Genomic DNA, 24,016 nt, shown 5'->3' with positions numbered 1-24,016 from the left:
CTCCCGGTAGGAGTAGGACTCCTCCTGCGCCTCTCCCTCTTGGCCGGCGCCCCCTTCCCCCTTGGCTCCTTTATATACGGAGGCAGGGGCACCTCTAAACACACAAGTTGACACAAGTTGATCCTCGTGATCGATTCCTTAGCTGTGTGCGGTGCCCCCTGCCACCATATTCCTCGATAATACTGTAGCGGAGTTTAGGCGAAGCCCTGCTGCTGTAGTTCATCAAGATCGTCACCACGCCGTCGTGCTGACGAAACTCTTCCCCGACACTTTGCTGGATCGGAGTCCGGGGATCGTCATCGAGCTGAACGTGTGCTCGAACTCGGAGGTGCCGTAGTTTCGGTGCTTGATCGGTTGGATCGTGAAGACGTACGACTACTTCCTCTACGTCGTGTCATCGCTTCCGCAGTCGGTCTGCGTTGGGTACGTAGACAACACTCTCCTCTCGTTGCTATGCATCACATGATCCTGTGTGCGCGTAGGAAAATTTTTGAAATTACTACGAAACCCAACAGTGGCATCCGAGCCTAGGTTATTGATGTTGATGTTATATGCACGAGTAGAACACAAGTGAGTTGTGGACGATACAAGTCATACTGCCTACCAGCATGTCATATTTTGGTTCGGCGGTATTGTTGGACGAGACGACCCAGACCAACCTTACGCGTACGCTTACGCGAGACCGGTTCCCTCGACGTGCTTTGCACATAGATGGCTTGCGGGCGACTGTCTCTCCAACTTTAGTTGAACCAAGTATGGCTACGCCCGGTCCTTGAGAAGGTTAAAACGGAGTCTATTTGACAAACTATCGTTGTGGTTTTGATGCGTAGGTGAGATTGGTTCTTACTTAAGCCCGTAGCAGCCACGTAAAACATGCAACAACAAAGTAGAGGACGTCTAACTTGTTTTTGCAGGGCATGTTGTGATGTGATATGGTCAAGGCATGATGCTAAATTTTATTGTATGAGATGATCATGTTTTGTAACCGAGTTATCGGCAACTGGCAGGAGCCATATGGTTGTCGCTTTATTGTATGCAATGCAATCGCGATGTAATGCTTTACTTTATTACTAAACGGTAGTGATAGTCGTGGAAGCATAAGATTGGCGAGACGACAACGATGCTACGATGGAGATCAAGGTGTCGCGCCGGTGACGATGGTGATCATAACGGTGCTTCGGAGATGGAGATCACAAGCACAAGATGATGATGGCCATATCATATCACTTATATTGATTGCATGTGATGTTTATCCTTTTATGCATCTTATCTTGCTTTGATTGACGGTAGCATTATAAGATGATCTCTCACTAAATTATCAAGAAGTGTTCTCCCTGAGTATGCACCGTTGCCAAAGTTCGTCGTGCCCAGACACCACGTGATGATCGGGTGTGATAAGCTCTACGTCCATCTACAACGGGTACAAGCCAGTTTTGCACACGCAGAATACTCAGGTTAAACTTGACAAGCCTAGCATATGCAGATATGGCCTCGGAACACGGAGACCGAAAGGTCGAGCGTGAATCATATAGTAGATATGATCAACATAATGATGTTCACCGATGAAACTACTCCATCTCACGTGATGATCGGGCATGGTTTAGTTGATTTGGATCACGTGATCACTTAGAGGATTAGAGGGATGTCTATCTAAGTGGGAGTTCTTAAGTAATATGATTAAATTGAACTTAAATTTATCATGAACTTAGTCCTGGTAGTATTTTGCAAATCATGTTGTAGATCAATAGCTCGCGTTGTTGCTTCCCTGTGTTTATTTTGATATGTTCCTAGAGAAAATTGTGTTGAAAAATGTTAGTAGCAATTTTGCGGATTTGATCCGTGATCTGAGGTTAAATCCTCATTGCTGCACAGAAGAATTATGTCCTTAATGCACCGCTAGGTGACGGACCTATTGCAGGAGCAAATGCAGACGTTATGAACGTTTGGCTAGCTCAATATGATGACTACTTGATAGTTTAAGTGCACCATGCTTAACGGCTTAGAATCGGGACTTCAAAGACGTTTTGAATGTCATGGACCATATGAGATGTTCCAGGAGTTGAAGCTAATATTTCAAGCAAATACCCGAGTTGAGAGATATGAAGTCTCCAACAAGTTCTATAGCTAAAAGATGGAGGAGAATCGCTCAACTAGTGAGCATGTGCTCAGATTGTCTGAGTACTACAATCGCTTGAATCAAGTGGGAGTTAATCTTCCAGATAAGATAGTGATTGACAGAATTCTCTAGTCACCATCACCAACTTAGTAGAACTTCGTGATGAACTATGACATGCAAGGGATAACGGAAACGATTCCCAAGCTCTTCGTAATGCGGAAATTGACGAAGGTAGAAATCGAGAAAAATATCAAGTGTTGATGGTAGACAAGACCACTAGTTTCAAGAAAAGGGGCAGAAGGAAGAAGGGGAACTTCAAGAAGAACAGCAAGCAAGTTGCTGCTCAAGTGAAGAAGCCCAAGTCTGATCCTAAGCCTGAGACTAAGTGTTTCTACTGCAAAGGGACTGGTCACTGGAAGCGGATCTACCCCAAGTGATTGGCGGATAAGAAGGATGGCAAAGTGAACATAAGTATATTTGATATACATGTTATTGATGTGTACTTTACTAGTGTTTATCGCAAACCCTCAGTATTTGATACTAGTTCAGTTGCTAAGATTAGTAACTCGAAACGGGAGTTGCAGAATAAACAGAGACTAGTTAAGGGTGAAGTGACGATGTGTGTTGGAAGTGGTTCCAAGATTGATATGATCATCGTCACACACTCCCTATACTTTCGGGATTAGTGTTGAACCTAAATAAGTGTTATTTGGTGTTTGCGTTGAGCATGAATATGATTTGATCATGTTTATTGTAATACGATTATTCATTTAAGTAAGAGAATAAATTGTTGTTCTATTTACATGAATAGAACCTTATATGGTTACACACCCAATGAAAATAGTTTGTTGGATCTCGATCGTAGTGATACACATAATCATAATATTGAAACCAAAAGATGCAAAGTTAATAATGATAAGTGCAACTTGTTTGTAGCACTGCCGTTTAGGTCATATTGGTGTAAAGCGCATGAAGAAACTCCATACTGATAGAATTTTGGAATCACTTGATTATGAATCACTTGATGCTTGCGAACTGTGCCTTTTGGGCAAGATGACTAAAACTCCGTTCTCCGAAACAATGGAACGAGCTACTGACTTATTGGAAATAATACATACCGATGTATGTGATCCAATGAGTGCTGATGCTCGTGGCAAGCATCGTTGTTTTCTGACCTTCACAAGATGATTTGAGCAGATATGGGTATATCTACTTGATGAAACATAAGTCTGAAATAGTTGAAAGGTTCAAAGAATTTCAGAGTGAAGTGGAAAAATCATCGTAACAAGAAAATAAAGTTTCTGCGATCTGATCGCGGAGACAAATATTTGAGTTACGAGTTTGGTCTTCAATTAAAACAATGTGGAATAGTTTCACAGCTCACGCCACCTGGAACACCACATCGTTATGGTGTGTCCGAACGTCGTAACCGCACTTTATTTGATATGGTGCGATCTATGATATCTCTTTACCACTATCGTTTTGGGGTTATGCATTAGAGACAGCTGCATTCACGTTTTAAAATAGGGCACCATCTAAATCCGTTGAGATGACACTGTATGAACTATGGTTTAGCAGTAAACCTAACCTGTTGTTTCTTAAAGTTTGGGGCTGCGATGCTTATGTGAAAAAGGTTTCATCCTGATAAGCTCGAACCCAAATCGGAGAAGTGCGTCTTCATACCCAAAGGAAATTGTTGGGTACACCTTCTATCACAGATCCGAAGGCAAGACATTCGTTGCTAAAATGGATCCTTTCCAGAGAAGGAGTTTCTCTCGAAAGAAGTGAGTGGGATGAGAGTAGAACTTGATGAGGTAATTATACCTTCTCCCTTATTGGAAAGTAGTTCATCACAGAAATCAGTTCCAGTGATTCCTACACCAATAAGTGAGGAAGTTAATGATGATGATCATCAAACTTCAGATCAAGTTACTACCAAACCTCGTAGGTCTTCCAGAGTAAGATCCGCACCAGAGTGGTACGGTAATCATGTTCTGGAAGTCATGTTACTAGACCATGATGAACCTACGAACTATGAGGAAGCAATGATGAGCCCAGATTCCACGAAATGGCTTGAGGCCATGAAATCTGAGATATGATCCATGTATGAGAACAAAGTGTAGACTTTGATTGACTTGCCCGATGATCGGTGAGTCATTAAGAATAAATGGATCTTCAAGAGGAAGACGGACGTTGATAGTAGTGTTACTATCTACAAAGCTAGACTTGTCGAAAAAGGTTTTTGACAAAGTTCAAGGTGTTGAATACGATGAGATTTTCTTACTCGTATCGATGTTAAAAGTCTGTCTGAATCATGTTAGCAATTGCCGCATTTTATGATTATGAAATTTGGCAGATGGATGTCAAAACTGCATTCCTGAATGGATTTCTGGAAGAAGAGTTGTATATGATGCAACCGGAAGGTTTTGTCGATCCAAAGGGAGCTAACAAAGTGTGCAAGCTCCAGCGATCCATTTATGGACTGGTGCAAGAATCTCGGAGTTGGAATATACGCTTTGATAAGTTGATCAAAGCATATAGTTTTTGTACAGACTTACGGTGAAGCCTGTATTTACAAGAAAGTGAGTGGGAGCACTACAACATTTCTGATAAGTATATGTGAATGACATATTGTTGATCGGAAATAATGTAGAATTATTCTGCAAAGCATGAAAGGATACTTGAATAAAAGTTTGTCAAAGAAAGACCTTGGTGAAGCTGCTTACACATTGAGCATCAAGATCTATATAGATAGATGAAGACGCTTGATAAGATTTTTCAATGAATACATACCTTGATAAATTTTTGAAATAGTTCAAAATGGAACAGTCAAAGAAGGAGTTCTTGCCTGTGTTGCAAGGTGTGAAGTTGAGTAAGACTCAAAGCCCAACCACGGCAGAAAATAGAAAGAGAATGAAAGTCATTCGCTATGCCTCAGTCATAGGTTCTATAAAGTATGCCATGCTGTATACCAGATCTATTGTATGCCATACCACTGAGTTTGGCAAGGGAGTACAATAGTGATCTAGGAGTAGATCACTGGAGAGCGGTCAAAATTGTCCTTAGTGGAATAAGGATATGTTTCTCGATTATGGAAAAAGGTTCGTCGTAAAGGGTTGCGCCGATGCAAGTTTGACACTAACCTAGATGACTCTAAGTCTCGATCTAGATACATATTGAAAGTGGGAGCAATTAGCTAGAGTAGCTCCATGCAGAGCATTGTTGACATAGAAATTTGCAAAATACATGAGGATCTGAATGTGGCAGACCCGTTGACTAAGATTCTCTCACAAGCAAAACATGATCACACCTTAGTACTCCTTGGGTGTTAATCACATAGCGATGCGAACTAGATTACTGAATCTAGTAAACCTTTTGGGTGTTGGTCACATAGCGATGTGAACTATGGGTGTTAATCACATGGTGATGTGAACTATTGCTGTTAAATCACATGGCGATGTGAACTAGATTATTGACTCTAGTGCAAGTGGGAGACTGAAGGAAATATGCCCTAGAGGCAATAATAAAGTTATTATTTATTTCCTTATATCATGATAAATGTTTATTATTCATGCTAGAATTGTATTAACCGGAAACATAATACATGTGTGAATACATAGACAAACAGAGTGTCACTAGTATGCCTCTACTTGACTAGCTCGTTAATCAAAGATGGTTATGTTTCCTGACCATGAACAATGAGTTGTTATTTGATTAACGAGGTCACATCATTAGTTGAATGATCTGATTGACATGACCCATTCCATTAGCTTAGCACCTGGTCGTTTAGTATGTTGCTATTGCTTTCTTCATGACTTATACATGTTCCTATGACTATGAGATTATGCAACTCCCGTTTACCGGAGGAACACTTTGGGTACTACCAACGTCACAACGTAACTGGGTGATTATAAAGGAGTACTACAGGTGTCTCCAATGGTCGATGTTGGGTTGGCGTATTTCGAGATTAGGATTTGTCACTCCGATTGTCGGAGAGGTATCTCTGGGCTCTCTCGGTAATACACATCACATAAGCCTTGCAAGCATTACAACTAATATGTTAGTTGTGAGATGATGTATTACGGAACGAGTAAAGAGACTTGCCGGTAACGAGATTGAACTAGGTATTGGATACCGACGATCGAATCTCGGGCAAGTAACATACCGATGACAAAGGGAACAACGTATGTTGTTATGCGGTCTGACCGATAAAGATCTTCGTAGAATATGTAGGAGCCAATATGGGCATCCAGGTCCCGCTATTGGTTATTGACCAGAGACGTGTCTCGGTCATGTCTACATTGTTCTCGAACCCGTAGGGTCCGCACGCTTAAGGTTACGATGACAGTTATATTATGAGTTTATGCATTTTGATGTACCGAAGGTTGTTCGGAGTCCCGGATGTGATCACGGACATGACAAGGAGTCTCGAAATGGTCGAGACATAAAGATTGATATATTGGAAGTCTATGTTTGGACATCGGAAGTGTTCCGGGTGAAATCGGGATTTTACCGGGTTACCGGGAGGTTACCGGAACCCCCCGGGAGCCATATGGGCCATCATGGGCCTTAGTGGAAAGGAGAAAGGGGCAGCCCAAGGGGGCTGCGCGCCTCCCCCCTTCCCCTAGTCCTATTAGGACTAGGAGAGGTGGCCGGCCACCCCTCTCCCTCTTTCCCCCTTGGGAATCCTAGTTGGAATAGGATTGGGGGGGAGTCCTACTCCCGGTAGGAGTAGGACTCCTCCTGCGCCTCTCCCTCTTGGCCGGCGCCCCCTTCCCCCTTGGCTCCTTTATATACGGAGGCAGGGGCACTTCTAAACACACAAGTTGACACAAGTTGATCCTCGTGATCGATTCCTTAGCCGTGTGCGGTGCCCCCTGCCACCATATTCCCCGATAATACTGTAGCGGAGTTTAGGCGAAGCCCTGCTGTTGTAGTTCATCAAGATCGTCACCACGCCGTCGTGCTGACGAAACTCTTCCCCGACACTTTGCTGGATCGGAGTCCAGGGATCGTCATCGAGCTGAACGTGTGCTCGAACTCGGAGGTGCCGTAGTTTCGGTGCTTGATCGGTTGGATTGTGAAGACGTACGACTACTTCCTCTACGTCGTGTCATCGCTTCCGCAGTCGGTCTGCGTTGGGTACGTAGACAACACTCTCCTCTCGTTGCTATGCATCACATGATCATGTGTGCGCGTAGGAAAATTTTTGAAATTACTACGAAACCCAACAGCTTGTGTGACCTGCACACTCAAACCACGTTGAGCAACTAAACATTCATACCTGTCAGCGTCTTCAGGAGCCATGTATTGCGTCTAATGATCAGAATCATCTCCACCATGTTCTTCACGTGTAATAAGAGCCAAAGTCTCCTCATCATAGTCACTAGCGGACTCATATCCACCATCCGCGGTAGCAATCATCACACGCGGAGATTTGCATTCTCTCGCATAATGACCTCCTCCCTTACAACGACGACAAATAATATCAGTTGTGTGCCCTGTTGATGCCATGGAAGAAGAAGAACTCTGTGCAGACCCAGCAGGTGCGCTCTTGGTAGATAATGGTGGTTGTGCCTGTTTTCTTGTATCACGACTGGAGGAGGCACCTGATTGAGGTGCTGGTGCAGTTGAAGTAGAAGATGCACGCGGTGTCCATGATGAAGGTCGGCCTGCAGAAAAGTTACCAATGCTTGTCAATCCTGCACTTCATGTTCAGCTTTACAAGCAAGATGGAATAAACGAGTGATATTAGTATACTCCTTATAGTCTAGAATGGTCTGAATCTCTCTATTTAATCCACCCAGAAAACATGCAAGCATAGCTTCATTCTCCTCAACAATACCACATCTAATCATGCCAGTTTGTAATTCCTGATAATATTCTTCTACAGAATTTTTTCCTTGTCTTAAGCGCTGTAATTTTTGAAGCAATTCACGTTGATAATATGGTGGAACCCAACGAGTACGCATAGCAGTTTTCAAAGCAGCCCAAGTAGTTGGAATAGGATATAATCTACAATGTTCAGACCACCATACACATGCAAAACTAGTGAAAGCACAAACAGCAGCGGCAACCCGTCTCTCCTCGGGATATTGTAAACATGTAAATCGTTGTTCAGTTTCTAACTCCCAAGTAAGATATATATCAGGAACATATCTACCCTCGAAAGGTGGAATATTCAATTTCATTTTAGGAAGATGGTCATGATCTCGTACCTGAGGGAAAGCCCTACCATTGTGATTATTTGCATGTGGACGACCTGGTGGTTGTGGTGCAGGTGGTTGCACGTAGTTCTGATTTTGAGCAACCTCATCCTCGTAATCTCCCACATAATCATCCTCCTCCGCATCAGCAGCAGGAGCCACAGAAGTATCAACAGCAGCACCAACAGTTTGGCCAAACGCAAGAGGAACACGGCTCGCTCGGCGGAGGTCTGTTTCGCGACGTGGAGGTAGTCGTTGTTGTTGTTGTTGGAGAGGTGCGTTAGGTGCAGCGGGTGGTGGTGGTGGAAGACGCGTGAGCAATTCATTAAACTTGTTATCGAGCTTTGTTTCGAACTTCTTCTCCATGCCATCTATCTTCTCCATGGCCTCTTCAAATCTGTTTAGCACATCTTGCACCTGTCCACTCATCATTTGCTGAAATTTATCATGCAAATCCTTATTCGTCATGTTCTCCCAGTCAGTCTCGTCGGCTTGTGATCCTGGCATGGTTAGCAGCAATAGAAACACACAAGAATATGATCCTACAGACTACTAACAAGAGGTGGTGGTGGGTGTCACAAAACCGTCAAGCAAATCTCAAATTCTTACCAGTTCTTACTCAGCAGCAGGCGATGATCGGCAACCGTTGTAGTCAAAAACTCTCAAAGCTTGGATAGAGCGATTACCAGGGAGAGTCAAACGCACGACGTAGATGTATGTGGAGCTGGGAAGGCTTATAATATGGTAGCAAAAAGGGTCAGCAATAATCAATTCAAAGATGCAAAGTTGAATAAACGCTCAACGACGGTACTGTGCTGGTCCTAGGCTAGACTGTGCTAGAGACGCGAGCCTAGAACACCAACAAAATCACGGCGCGGCACGTAAACAAGGGAAAAGCACACTCTGGATTTTTTTCGCTCTTTTTTTTGCGTTGTTTTATTATTATTATTATTATTATTATTATTATTATTGTGAAAAATCACTATAATGGCGAGTGTCTCAAAACTCTTCCTAGGTCAAACTGGCAGGATGGGCACGAAATTTTTTCGACCAATTTTTTTTTTCGACTGCCCGGACCCAAAAACTGGAAACGGATCAAAAAAAACTTCCTATAATGGCACCTATCTCAAAACACTCAGAAACACCTAAAAATAGGATAGCCAGAAAAATTTTCGAAAAATGCGTTTTCGAAAAATTTTGGGCCTAAACAGAGGGTGGTTTCCGGACTCTTTTTTTTCGAAACCTACTCCGGCAAGGAAACACGAATCAGAATCTAGATGGATCTCGAAAACAAACCAAATATGACAAGAACTCGGATTGGTGGTGGATATATGGTGGTAGATGGCAGCGGTGGTGGTAGATGACAGCGGTGGTGGTATATGGATACGGATTCGAAGCGGTGGCGGATAAGCGGTGGTGGTAGATGGCAGGGGCGATGATGATGGTGCGGTGGCGGCGTGACAACTTATGACCAGAACTCGAAACTCTAAAAGACTAGACTCTAAGACCAGCAACTAGACACGACGATGCAACCGCAAATTCAACAAAGCAAAACCCTAAAAAGATTATGCAAAGGCTCAGATTGGTTCGGATATGATGAACTAACCCTAATTTTTTTTGTGGCTTTTTTGTGGACTGTAGGTATGAAGAACAGACTCGATCTAAACTACGAAAAACTGTAAAATCTCACCGAGAAACCTAGAAATCTGATACCACTTGATAAAGGCAAAGGTGTCCCGTCTTTCGGTGAGATGATGGATATCGCTTTGGTGGAAGTCGACTTTGACGATTCGACTACGAACGTGCGAGGACGTCGCGCCTTAGCAATCGCTAAACCAACTTCGAGAGGTTATTGACCACGCCGGAGCACGATCAACCTGACCACGAGGGTCTGTTTCCTGCGAGCAAATGAAGAACAAGCAAGAAACTAAGATTGCAATCTGGATATTGCGAATATAAGATGAAAGCTTTATTGATCAAGGTGGGGTTCTGTGACGCCTTTGTCTGGTCGTTGAACACAAACGAAGTACGCGAAGTTGCAGCTATGGCGAACTTTAATCTAAACAAAACCCAAAGTCTAAACGGTGCCCTAAGGGCTGTATATATGGAGGAAGAGAGGGGGAATTTCGTGGCCCTTGGTGGAGGGGTCCAAAATCAACCCTATCTCTTGTTTCCCCACACATACGGACTCTAAAAATAGCCTATACTTATGTATTTTGAAATTACATGGGCCTGGCCCAATAAAAAGGTGACGCAGCACCTATAATAGCCTCTGGACGAAATTTATGAAGTGACATCTTGTATATTTTGTCCAAGGCTTCATGCACTCGTTATGGTGGCTTCAAAGACCTGAAATCATCACTTGTAACTCTGTTCTTGTTCCCCTTGCGCATGCCATCATCTCCATGCTTGTTCTTGCTCCAATGTTCATCCTTCTCCAAGCTAGGCCCTTCATTTGTAAGCAAAACAAATGTATCCAATTTAGGCAGCATCATATTCTCATGAACATTAGAATCATTACCAAGAAATGAAAGTACCTGGTAATTTAGTTGGCGTGCGCGAGCTCTAGTAATTGGTCCAGTATGTATAGCAGCAGGGGCTGTGGGTGTAACAATGGTATTGATGTCCTCATTAAAAACAGCATGGAATGATAGCACCCCCAAAATATGTGATACACTGTTACTTCACGTCCACACGCTAGGCAAAAAACACTAGGCTTGATCTTTCTCCGAAAAAGTTCTGAACCCACCGCCAAGCCATTCCTGATCAGCCGCCACACATGAATTCCCAGGCGCGTTTGTGCCCCATAACGCCAGCCAACTTCGATGGTTCACCGCATTAGAGGACGAGCCCGGCTGTCCAGTACTCGCCCTCTTCTTCTCCATGCATAAGTGATAATCTGATTTAACTGAGAAAATCCCATTCTTCAAAAAATTCCAGGCTAGTATGTCATCAGTACCCATTCCTCCCACATAGATCTACATTATATCATGTATGTCACCCTCTGTAAACATCACTTCTAGCTTGTGTCGATCCCACCCTGAAGCTGCATCATTTAGCAAGTCGCTCACCCTCATCGTCCCAGGCACATACACCTGGCCCAGTGGCCTTAGGCTACCCTTCCAAGGGATCCAATTATCATGATGGATCCGGATTGAAGATCCATCACCCACCCAACATATCAGATCATCCAAGAGCAAGTTCTTGCCATGCAAAATACTCCTGAAAGTATATGACGCGCCGCCGGGGCAGGTGGCATTAAGGATAGAACCATGCTCATAGTAGCGCGCTTTGAGGACTCGAGCGCAAAGAGAAGAAGGGACCTGAAGTAGTCTCCATGCCTGCTTGGCAAGTAAGGCCTGGTTGAACGCTTCCATATCACGAAATCCCATCCCTCCCTCCTACTTACTAACACACATTTTCTTCCAAGCAATCCAGTGAACCTTTTTCTCACCATTAGCTTCACCCCACCAAAAGTTAGAAGAGATAGATGTGAGGTTCCCGCACAATTTCTTGGTGAGCTCAAAGCAACTCATGGTGAACGTGGGGGTAGACTGGAGCCCTGATTTGACCAAAACCTCCCGCGCCTTCTTAGATATTCCTTGCCCCTTCCACCCCGTGACCTTACCCTTAGCACTTTCCCGTGCGTATTTAAACGTTCCCTCCTTGGATTTTCCCATAGCTGTGGGCAGCCCCAAATATTTCTCGCTTAGGGCCTCGGACGTAATCCCGATCACTGCCTTTGGATGTTCTTTAGAATCTTTTGTGCTTCCTTTGCCAAAGAAAATGGACGATTTCTGCAAATTAACTTTCTGTCCAGATGCCATCTCATATTCCCCAAGGATTGCTTTAAGGACAAGAAGATTACTACCAGATCCTTCAAGAAACACGATGCTATCATCCGCAAAGAGGAGGTGGGTGACCATGGGGCCAGTGCTCCCAAAAGACACCCCCTTAATACCGCCGGAACGTTATGCATTCTTAAGCAGTGCCGAGAAATCCTCCACACAGAACAAGAATAAATAAGGCGATAGAGGGTCACCTTGCCTGAGTCCCCTAGTCGGCAGGAAAAGATCCAAGATCCCTCCATTAAGCTTCACCGCGAACCTTGACGATGTCACGCATCTCATCACCATTTGAATCCATGTTGCATGAAAACCAAACCTCGCCAACACCCTCTCCAGAAATATCCACTCCGCTCTATCGTAAGCCTTCATCATATCTAGCTTAACCGCGCATAACGGCTTCCTCCTCCTCCTCATCCAAATAGCATGTACACACTCATATGCGACCAGAACATTATCCATGATAAGCCGACCAGGTACAAAGGTACAGGTAGGTTATTTTGAGATGAATTAGACACATGTGTGTTTTTCGGCCATCGGGCATTATCGACTTTATAGAAACCTTGTCAAAAATCTCTACTGGCATGTGAGTTCCTGTGATGTGTAGGAGATTACAAGCTGAGCCTATACATTCCGTCCACATTATTCCTTCGGATTGAGGGGTTAGCGTGTTTTTTATGCGGAGTTTGCAAAAAATTTCGTAAACCCGCAATGAGTTTTTGCTACAATGAAGGTTTGTGCCGTGAAAGATCGGGTCAACAACGGACCGACCCTCGTCTCGAGGTTCACCCCACATCAATTAAGGTCGCGCATAAGAGCAGCTGCAGCAGCTTCCCAATTAATCATCCTCAATAGGATGTAATTAGGGTTGTCCCACAACACTTTTTGGATTTTTCGAGGAAATGCTTGAGGAAATCCTGAATATGTACCATGGAACTCTCCTTGTGACATCTGTAGTTTTGTAATAAATAAATAAATGTTTGGGTATGACTAGCGCTTAGTCGACGACTGGCGTCATTCAGTTACATGGGGTTTTACTATGCTGCGCTATTTGCATTTAGGCTTTTTATGGGCAACGCTAGGTGCTGGTAAGCCGGCCCAAACTTTCAGCCGGTTGAGAGTGTCAGATCAAGCGCGCATCAACAACCCAATTGAAGCGGATTGGGGCGTCATCGTCATCTTCCTCTTCCCTTGCACGCGCACAGAAAATCAGGAAGGATCTCTCCTCCCCACTCGTCTGCCAATGTCGGCCACATCACACAACGACCGCTCACCCTCAACTGTCGCACTTGCCATCTCGCGTCGCCACTGAGGAATTTCAGTACCGGCCGTAGCAAATGAAGGTGAAGGTTTCAACAAAAATTGTCACTGTCATCTCCGCCGGTTGTACCTCATTGTGCAGTTCACAAAACATGGCCACCGACTACGGCTACGGTTATCATTGTCGATCGTAGCAAACGGAGACGATGGTTGCGACAAAAAATTCATTATCGTCGCTGCGGGTTGTAGCTCACCGTGTAGCTCACAATGTTTTGCATCATCGGTTGTAGTAAACTAACTCGTCAGTTCCAGCAAAATGACGCCATGGTTCCAGCAATCGGGATGCCGATTGCAGCACCCATGTCGCTGTTGTGGTCATCCGTCAGTCGTAGCAACGGTAGTCATTGATTCAACAAAATAAAAATCACCTGTTGCAGAAAGCACATCACTGGTCGCGGCTGTTGACCTCCAGTTCTGTAACACCCTAGATTTCCAGCCCTAGAATATTCTTTTCCTAATTTGGCTTCTATCTTTTTATTTTGGTGTTCTTGCATTTTATTTGAGCTTTTGTGTTTATGTGAGAGTAAGTGACTTGCCTAGTTACTTCAAATTAGGGTTTTTCCTCCAAAACCTTAATTGCTTTTCTTTTTATTTAAACTCTAAGGTCACAATTGCACTAGACCACTAATTTCACTTGCATCAAAAATCACCAAAAAAACTTATCCTACAAATATCTTCAACATTTCTATCTTAAAATCCACACACTTAAATCAAAATTTCACCAGAACAATTCATCTAGGTTTCTGCTAGATCTATTGATTTGTGGAGCAAGTGCATTGTGCCCTATCTATGATGCTGAAATTTTGCATACATCATCATCCACCCATATCATGCCTATCCACAAATTTTGATCATCAAACACCCAACACAACTCCCCACAATTTTCCAAAGATTGCATCCACATCACCATATTCTGAAGGAAGTACATATTGCATCCATCCATTTAAGCTCAAATTTTTCATGGTGATCTGCCATGACAAAGTACCATTGCCACCAAATTTCATCAATTTCCATCACACCATTTGACCACAACATTTTTCCCTCCACACTCATCCATTTGGCATGAAAATTAGCATACATATTCAACATCATACACAAACACACAACAACAAAAATCAGCTTGTTTCATTGCCCGATTTCATTTTGCACATCACAAACACTTTCTAACAAAAACACATTTTCAATGCTACAGTTAAAACTAATGGTGGAATTCATAGCGGAAGAAGTTAGTGCTGCCCTAGATATCACTAGGGACCTAAAGGCACCTGGGATGGATGACTTACCGGCTATTTTCTATAAGCACTGTTGGCAGCTTATTGGCGATGATGTGGTTTGCGAGGTGTTGCAGGTGTTACAAGGCGGAAGTATACCGAAGGGATGGAACAACACCCCAGTCGTGTTGATCCCAAAGGTTCGAAAACCTAAAAGACTAAAAGATCTTCACCTGATTAGCCTTTCTAAGGTTGTCTACAAGCTCGTGTCTAACGTGTTTGCCAACCGGCTAAAATGCATAATTGGTGAAATTATCTCACCAAACTAGAGTGCTTTCGTCCCGGCAGGCTCGTATCAGACAATACCATTTTGGCCTATGAAATGACCCACTTTCTGAAGTGGAAGAGATCGGGAGCCTCGAGTTTTGCTGCTCTTAAACTGGATATGAGTAAGGCCTATGATCGGGTGGAGTGGTCTTTCTTAGAGAAAATTATGAACCAGCTTGGTTTCGCACAAGGCTTCGTGAATCTCATCAACAAGTGTATCAGTACAGTCCATTTTAGATTTAAGATAAATGACTCATGCACGAACATGGTGATTCCAGGACGTGGGTTGAGATAGGGAGATCCCATATTGCCTTACCTTTTCCTTATCTATGCCGAAGGACTCTCTGCTTGATCAATCATGCTGAAACTATAGGCAAAATAAGGGGCATCAAGGTGTGTCCGGAGGCGCCCCAGGTTACGCATCTTCTTATTCGCGGATGACTCACTCCTATTGATGGAGGCCACAGAGGATAGTGTGAGTACAGTTAATGATATCCTTGCGATGTATGAGAAGGGCTCGAGGCAGACCATTAATTGGGATAAATCAACAATTCTTTTTAGTAAGAATATCCCATGTCAGAGGAAGGAGCAGCTGTTACTTCTACTAGGATTGCAGCGGGAAAGACAATAGGGAAAATACTTTAGTCTTCAAAGCTATGCGGAAAAGTGAAGGTAGATTGGCTTGGAATATATCGGGGACAAAATTTGGGAGATGTTGCAGGGGTATAAGGTGAATCTATTGTCAAAAAAAGGAGAATGAGACCTTGATTAAAACTATGGCACAAGCAATTCCAGCCTAGGCTATGTCTTGTTTTGATTTGACAAAGTCTTTGTGTGAGAGCATAAGCCACATGATATGTCGATTCTGGTGAGCTCGGCAAGATGGTGAACCCAAACACCATTGGGTAGGCTGGGAGAAGATGGCGCTTCCAAAGGAAGAAGGTGGCCTAGGTTTCTGGGACCTTCATGTTTTTAACATAGCGATGCTATCACGGGAAGTTTGGCGGCTACTCCAAGCACCTGGCTCATTGTGTGCCAAGTACTGCGTGCCAAGTACTTCATGCCAAGTACTACCCTGACGGTGACCTCCTATCTGCAATGTCCTCACCAGGGATCAATTATGTATCACGTAGTATACTCCAAGGTCTGGCTGTAATCATGGAGGACATGGTTTGGCGGGTCGGTAGTGGCGATTAGATTCAAATTTGGGAGGACCCCTGGTCCCTACTTGGGCAGTTTGTTTCCCAAGATCCCGTAGAGGTAGTACGTCGCTGACGCGAGTATCAGAGCTGATAGACCCCCATGTACCATACATGGGATGCCCAACTCATTAGACAGACTTTTAACCATGCAGAAGCCGACATATTACTGAAAATTCCAATCTATGAGCAGTGTGAGGATTTTGTAGCTTGGAAGTTCGACTGCAAGCGTCTCTTCTCGGTTCGTTCAGCATACCGAATTCACTGTGAGCTACAATGGCGCCATAGAAACCATCCACTTGGTGAGAGCTCTGTGGGTGTGTTGGTGGACCGAAAAATGTGGACCAATCTCTAAAGAGCGTGCGGTGCCCGGGGAAAGTTCACCATTTCTTGTGGGGGCTAGCCCACACAATAGTCACCCGGTGCTGAGAAATGTGGAGCGAATTGGCGTGGAGCTGGATGATACGTCTCAAACGTATCTATAATTTTTTATTGTTTCAAGCTATTATATTATCATTCTTGGATGTTTTGCAATTATTTCATAGTCAATTTATATCATTTTTGGTCCTAACCTATTGACATACTGCCTAGTGCCAATTGTTGTTTTCTGCATGTTTTTTACATTGCACGAAATCAATATCAAATAGAGTCCAAACGCAGCAAAACTCCTGGAGGATTGTTTTGGGCCAGAAGACATCCAGTGGGCCAAGGAAGCACCTAGGGGTGCCTCGAGGGAAGCAACACCCACCAGGGCGCGCCAGGAGGCCCAGGCATGCCCTGGTGCGTTGTGCCCACCTCGGGTGCCCCCTGAACCTCGTCTTTGCTCTATAAATACCCCAATACTTCAGAAACCCTAGGGGAGTCGACGAAAATCAATTCCAGCCGTTGCAGAGTCCAGAACCACCAGATACAATATAGAAACCATCACGGAGGGGTTCACCAATTCCATTGGTGCCTCTCCGATGATGCGTGAGTATACCTGGCCATGGGAAGCCCGACCCGACCCGGCCCGTAAAAGCCCGACCCGGACCGGCCCGACGCTGTGCGCAGGCCGGGCTCAGGCCTAGATTTTGAGCCTGAAGGCCGGGCCGGGGCCGGGCCCGTCGTTTTTCCATTTTTCTGAAGGTCAGGCCGGGCTTGGGCCTAGAAAACAGGCCCAATGGCCGGGATGGGACGGGCCCGGGCCTGGGTTTTTGCATCGAGCTTGGCTAGGCGCGGCCCGAAGCCCGACCCGGCCCGAGGTATGGCCAGGTATATGCGTGAGTAGTTCTTTGTAGACCTGCGGGTCCGTAGTTAGTAGCTAGATGGCTTCCTCTCTCTCTCTTGATTATCAATACAATGGTCTCTTGGAGATCCATATGATGTAAGTCTTTTTGCGATGTGTTTGTTGGGATCTGATGAACTTTGAGTTTATGATCAGATCTATGTTTTCATCCATGAAAGTTATTTGAGTCTTCTTTGATATCTTATATGCATAATTGATTATAGCCTCGTATTTCTTCTCTGATATTTGGGTTTTGTTTGGCCAACTTGATCTATTTATCTTGCAATGGGAAGAGGTGCTTTGTGATGAGTTTGATCTTACGGTGCTTGATCCCAGTGACAGAAAGGGAAACGACATGTATGTATTGTTGCTATTAAGGATAACAAGATGGGGTCTATTTCTACATAAATAGATCTTGTCTACATCATGTCATCGTTCTTATTGCATTACTCCATTTTTCCATGAACTTAATACACTAGATGCATGTTGTTCCCTTTCGCTTTCTCTTCTTCTCCCCCCAGGTCGACCGACGCGGTTAAGCAAAACCGTGTGTATGCAGCCCTTATAAAGGCAGACGCTCGGCCAAGCACTCTTCCTAATCCCACCCATTCCCTTCATCTTCATAGCAGCAAAGCCTCTTTTGCCCATCCTCCTCTACTGTTCTTGATCGCTTTAGGAAGACACATCAGTAATTCCATCGTGAGCTACCAGTAGGGCTACCCGCAGCAGGGCGCCAGTGCCATGGCCTACCCTCCATCGGGCTAGCAGCAGCAGGCCTACGTAGCACCGCCGCCGGTGGGCTACCCGCAGTGGGACCAGCAGTATCCTAACGCCGGTGGTGCCGACACCACCACGAGCCCTACGGTTATGAAAAACAGAATGATTGTTTCTGTTCACGGTTACAAAAACAGAATGATTGTAAAGCGTCATTGCAGCGTTTCAACTTCATAGACTCCTTTTCTTGAGCACCAGCATTCCTTCAACAAAAGCAAGCAGCTTTTGTTGAATTCTAGCAGGAGGATTATGCTAGGGTCTAGTAAGACTTAACAAACAAGCTAACAAATTATGATACCGGAGGGCATGGACTTTATTACGATGATCTCCTCCCCTCCACCTGTTTAGAGCTAAAGTCATTTCTAACCGATCCCCTTGAAAATAATGGAGTATCCGGTGGAATAACCCCTTAGTGGAGTATATTTACTCCACTAATTTTTGGCCGGACCTAACCGATCCCCTATATATAACAGAGTATTTTTTTTTATTTTTTCTTCTAAACTTTTCAATTCTAGTATAAATTGCAACTACATATCAGTACACATATAGAAACTAAACATAAATTTGAATGTTCAAGCAAATCACAAATATAGTTTACAAACCGAATTCAAAGTTTATAAACCAAATTATTCAAACTTAAACACACCGAATTGTTGAAATATAGAAAATAGCATGTGATAGAACAATTAGGACTCGCTAAGACGTTGCCAGTGATGCTCAACACAATCTTGTTGGAGCTGAGCATGAACTTGACAGTTGTCGAACTTGTGATGCTCTTCAAGGAATGGCAAGATCATGTTCGTATCATTACTCTGGCTCAACTGGAGTCCCGTTGGTGATGTACCGAAAGTTCTCAAACATATATCTCTTGTCTTCAATGATCATGTTATGCAATATGATGCAACAAGTCATGATCCGCCATAGGACACTAGAGCTACAATACTCGGTAGGGCCACAAACAATTGCAAAGCGCTTCTGAAGCACACTGATGGCTCTCTCAACATCTTTAGCAGCTTCTTATCATTGGGCAAAGTGAATGTTTTTGTTACCTTTTGGACGTGGATTAGTTTTTTACTAAGGTGGCCCGTGGTGGATAGATGGCATAAAAAATACATGTGTGAATTCGAAAGCGGCGCAGAAAGTACTTCTCTGGATAGGTTGACTTTGTGACAAAGTAGTCTCTCATGATCTTGGCATGACCCTCCGCTCTATCAATGTTGATGTGTATGCGGTCAAACAATGATCTTCTCCTCTGCCACCGAACATCATCTTGGAAATCATGCCTAAAACAGTGCCATAGTCATCGTCGTCTTCTTCCTCTTCGGATGACGATGAGTCCTCCAAGGCCATCTCTCTCAACCTCTTCATCTACAATTCAAACGGGTAGGTTCAATCCAAATGGCTCAGTTCACAAAGAAACTCACTTAGTCGATTTGTCGAACACTTGCGGTGTGGTGGTGGTTCACCGGCCGCCCAGTGTCGTTCTGACCAAACAGGCCGATGGCGATGAGAGGGAATGACCTGCAGCGGTGTGCACTCAAGGTGAGATGCGGCGGCCAACAAAAAAAGAAGAAGCAACGAAGCAACCAGATGAAGTAACAATGGCGACGACGGCGGCGTTTCACCTTGATTTCGACGACAGCGACAGGGGCTGAACGGGCTCGACGTCGAGCAGAAGGGTGGCGTGGGCAGGGGAGGCAACGAGGTAGCGGCGGGGCCGGTGGACGGTCACCGGGAGTCGCACCGGTGAATTTCCAGGGGCGGGGGGCGACGCGTGGGAGAGGCATGGATTTTACTCAGCCGCCCCGCGGTGGAGTAAATTTAGGGAGAAAGTTGGGGACAGAGTAAAAATGTACTCCCTTACACCGGATAAAGGATCGGCTAGGTGTCGGTTAGAGGAGTAAAACATAATTTTTACTCCTCTTACTGGTTATAAGGGATCGGGCAGAAATGCTCTTACGGAGTTAAGGAGGTTTTCTCCGACCATGGATGGTGGTCTAGTCTTTTGGATAGGGCCTTATTTAATAATGACCTTTAAACCAGACAACGTATCCATCCGTGGACTGGTGGGAACCAGTTCATGGACATTGATGTGAGATCTGGCCATCCAGCCATTGCCACAAATTTCCAGAGACATTTTGAACAAAATTTAATGAAAATAAACAATTTTGATGCAAATTTAAACAAACAAGACGAATTTCATTCAAACTTGGATAATTTCTATACAAAACCAAATGCTTCCGGAGCACATGCATTATATTTCAACATATTTCAATTAAACCCTATTCTAGACTAGTCTAAATGATCTCCAGCATTCATCACAGAGCTGGCCACATTGTCCGTGTTGTTGTAAACCATATTCTAACCTAGTCTATGATCTTAGTGTACATGGATTCTTTCCCAGCCAGCAGGACACTGATACGTCTCCAACGTATCTACTTTTCCAAATACTTTTGCCCTTGTTTTGGACTCTAACTTGCATGATTTGAATGAAACAAACCCGGACTGATGCTGTTTTCAGCAGAACTGCCATGATGTTGTTTTATGTGTAGAAAAGAAAAGTTCTCGGAATGTCCTGAAAATCCACGGAGACACTTTTTGGAATTAATAAGAATTTCTGGGCGAAAGAAATACACCAGGGGGCTCAGGGCCTGTCCACGAGACAGGGGGGCGCCCCCCCCCCATGTAGGGCGTGCCCCCTATCTCGTGGGCCCTCTGGACCTCCACCGACCTCAACTCCAACTCTATATCTTCCGTCTCACGGAGAAAAAAAACAGAGAGGAAGTTTCATCACGTTTTACAACACAGAGCCACCGCCAAGCCCTAATCTCTCTCGGGAGGGCTGATCTGGAGTCCGTTCGGGGCTCCGGAGAGGGGGATTCGTTGTTGTCGTCATCATCAACCATCCTCCATCACCAATTTCATGATGCTCACCGCCGTGCGTGAGTAATTCCATCGTAGGCTTGCTGGACGGTGATGGGTTGGATGAGATTTACCATGTAATCAAGTTAGTTTTATTAGGGTTTGATCCCTAGTATCCACTATGTTCTGAGATTGATGTTGCTATGACTTTGCTATGCTTAATGCTTCTCACTAGGGCCCGAGTGCCATGATTTCATATCTGAACCTATTATGTTTTCATGAATATATGTGTGTTCTTGATCCTATCTTGCAAGTCTATAGTCACTTATTATGTGTTATGATCCGACAACCCCAAAGTGACTAATCGGGATACTTCTCGGTGATGACCGTAGTTTGAGGAGTTCATGTATTCACCATGTGTTAATGCTTTGATTCGATTCTCTATTAAAAGGAGGCCTTAATATCCCTTAGTTTCCACTAGGACCCCGCTGCCACGGTAGGGTAGGACAAAAGATGTCATGCAAGTTCTTTGCCATAAGCACGTATGACTATTTACGGAATACATGCCTACATTACATTGATGAACTGGAGCTAGTTCTGTGTCACCCTATGTTATAGCTATTACATGAGGAATCGCATCCGGCATAATTATCCATCACTGATCCATTGCCTATGAGCTCTTCACATTTTGTGCTTCGCTTATTTACTTTTCCGTTGCTACTGTTACAACTGCTACAAAAACCCAAAAACATTTATCTTTACTTTTGCTACTGTTACCATTACTATCATACTACTTTGCTACTAAATACCTTGGTGCAGGTACTAAGTTATCCAGGTTTGGTTGAATTGACAACTCAACTGCTAATACTCAAGAATACTCTTTGGCTCCCCTTGTGTTGAATCAATAAATTTGGATTGAATACTTTACCCTCGAAAGCTGTTGTGATCCCCTACACTTGTATTGCCTGTATTGCCTGTTGTTCCTAAGGGTTATGTTATGAATGAAGAAGCTGCTAGGGAAATCTTTGCTTGCAATGATAGATACGATATTAAGAAATTATTAGCTAAATGGAAGCAGCAGTCTCTTAATTCTAGAATGAAACCTGACCCTGCTTTTGCTACTTCACCTATCTGTGTTACTGATAAGGATTATGAATTCTCTGTTGATCCTGAGATTATTACTTTAGTTGAATCTGATCCTTTTTATGGCCTTGAATCTGAAACTGTTGTGGCACATCTTACCAAGTTGAATGATGTAGCTACCCTGTTTACTCATGATGAGAAGTCTCGCTATTTTTATATCCTTAAGATATTTTCGTTCTCATTAAAGGGTGATGCTAAGACTTGGTATAATTCTCTTGCTCCTGGTTTGTGCCTAGTCCCCAGGATATGATTTATTACTTCTCTGCTAAATATTTCCCTGCTCATAAGAAACAAGCTGCCTTGTGGGGAATATATAATTTTGTGCAAATCAAAGAAGAGAGTCTCCCACGAGCTTGGGGGAGGCTTCTCCTATTACTTAATGCTTTTCCCGATCATCCTCTTAAGAAAAATGAAATACTTGATATCTTTTATAATGGACTAACCGATGCTTCCAAGGACTACTTGGATAGTTGTGCTGGTTGTGTTTTCAGGGAAAGAACAGTCGACAAAGCTGAAATATTATTGAATAATATGTTGACTAATGAAAATAATTGGACTCTCCCTGAGCCAATTCCTGAAGAAATTCTTGAACCAATTGAGCCAATTCCTGAGCCTATTCCTAAACCCACTCCGAAGAAGAGAGGTGTTTTATTTCTCAGTCCTGAAGATATGCAAGAGGCAAAGAAATCACTGAAAGAAAAAGGTATTAAAGCTGAAGATGTTAAGAATTTACCTCCTACTGAAGAAATACATGGTCTTAATATACCACCTGTTGAAGAACCATATTGTCTTGATAACCCGACACAGGTAGTAAAGGTAAATTCTCTCTATAGATGTGATAAAGATGAAATCCCATCTACTAAATTTCATAGCCCTTGCTTAGATGAATTTGATGATTTCATGAATAGACAAGCAAATTTCAATGATTATGTTGGTAGACAATTGAAGAATAATGCTTATACGATAGTACGCTTGAATGATTATGTAGCTAGAGTTAAAGGTGAACTTAAACTCACTAGTAAACATGCTTCCATGATTGCTACTCAAGCTGAACAAGTACTTAAGGCTCAGAATGAATTGCTTGCTGAATTAAATAATAAACATGACTTTGCTGTTAGAGTGGCTACTAGAACTGGTAGAATGACTCAGGAACCTTTGTATCCTAAAGGCCACCCTAAAAGAATTGAACAAGATTCTCAGAATAATAATCTAGATGTTCCTAGTTCTTCTAAGAAGAAGAAAAATAAGAATTATAGGACTTTGCAAACTTCTAGTGAACCTAATGTAGAAACACCTGAGAATCCTAATAATACTTCTATCTCTCATGCTGAAACACAATCCGGAGATGAACATGAACCTGATGATAATGTTAATAATGATGTTCATGTAGATGCTCAACCTAGTAATAACAATGATATAGAAATTGAACCTGCTGTTGATCTTGATAACCCACAATCAAAGAATCAACGTTATGATAAGAGAGATTTTGTTGCTAGGAAGCACGGTAAAGAAAGAGAACCATGGGTTCAGAAACCCATGCCCTTTCCTCCTAAACCATCCAAGTCAAAGGATGATGAGGACTTTGAGCGTTTTGCTGAAATGATTAGACCTATTTTCTTATGCATGCACTTAACTGATATGCTTAAAACAAACCCTTATGCTAAATATATGAAAGATATGATCACTAATAAGAGGAAAATACCTGAAACTGAGATTTCCACCATGCTTGCCAACTATACCTTTAAGGGT

Source organism: Triticum dicoccoides, chromosome 7B (genome assembly GCF_002162155.2).
Source record: "Triticum dicoccoides isolate Atlit2015 ecotype Zavitan chromosome 7B, WEW_v2.0, whole genome shotgun sequence".
NCBI lineage: Eukaryota > Viridiplantae > Streptophyta > Magnoliopsida > Poales > Poaceae > Triticum > Triticum dicoccoides.
Note: the sequence above shows the minus strand (reverse complement) of the source record.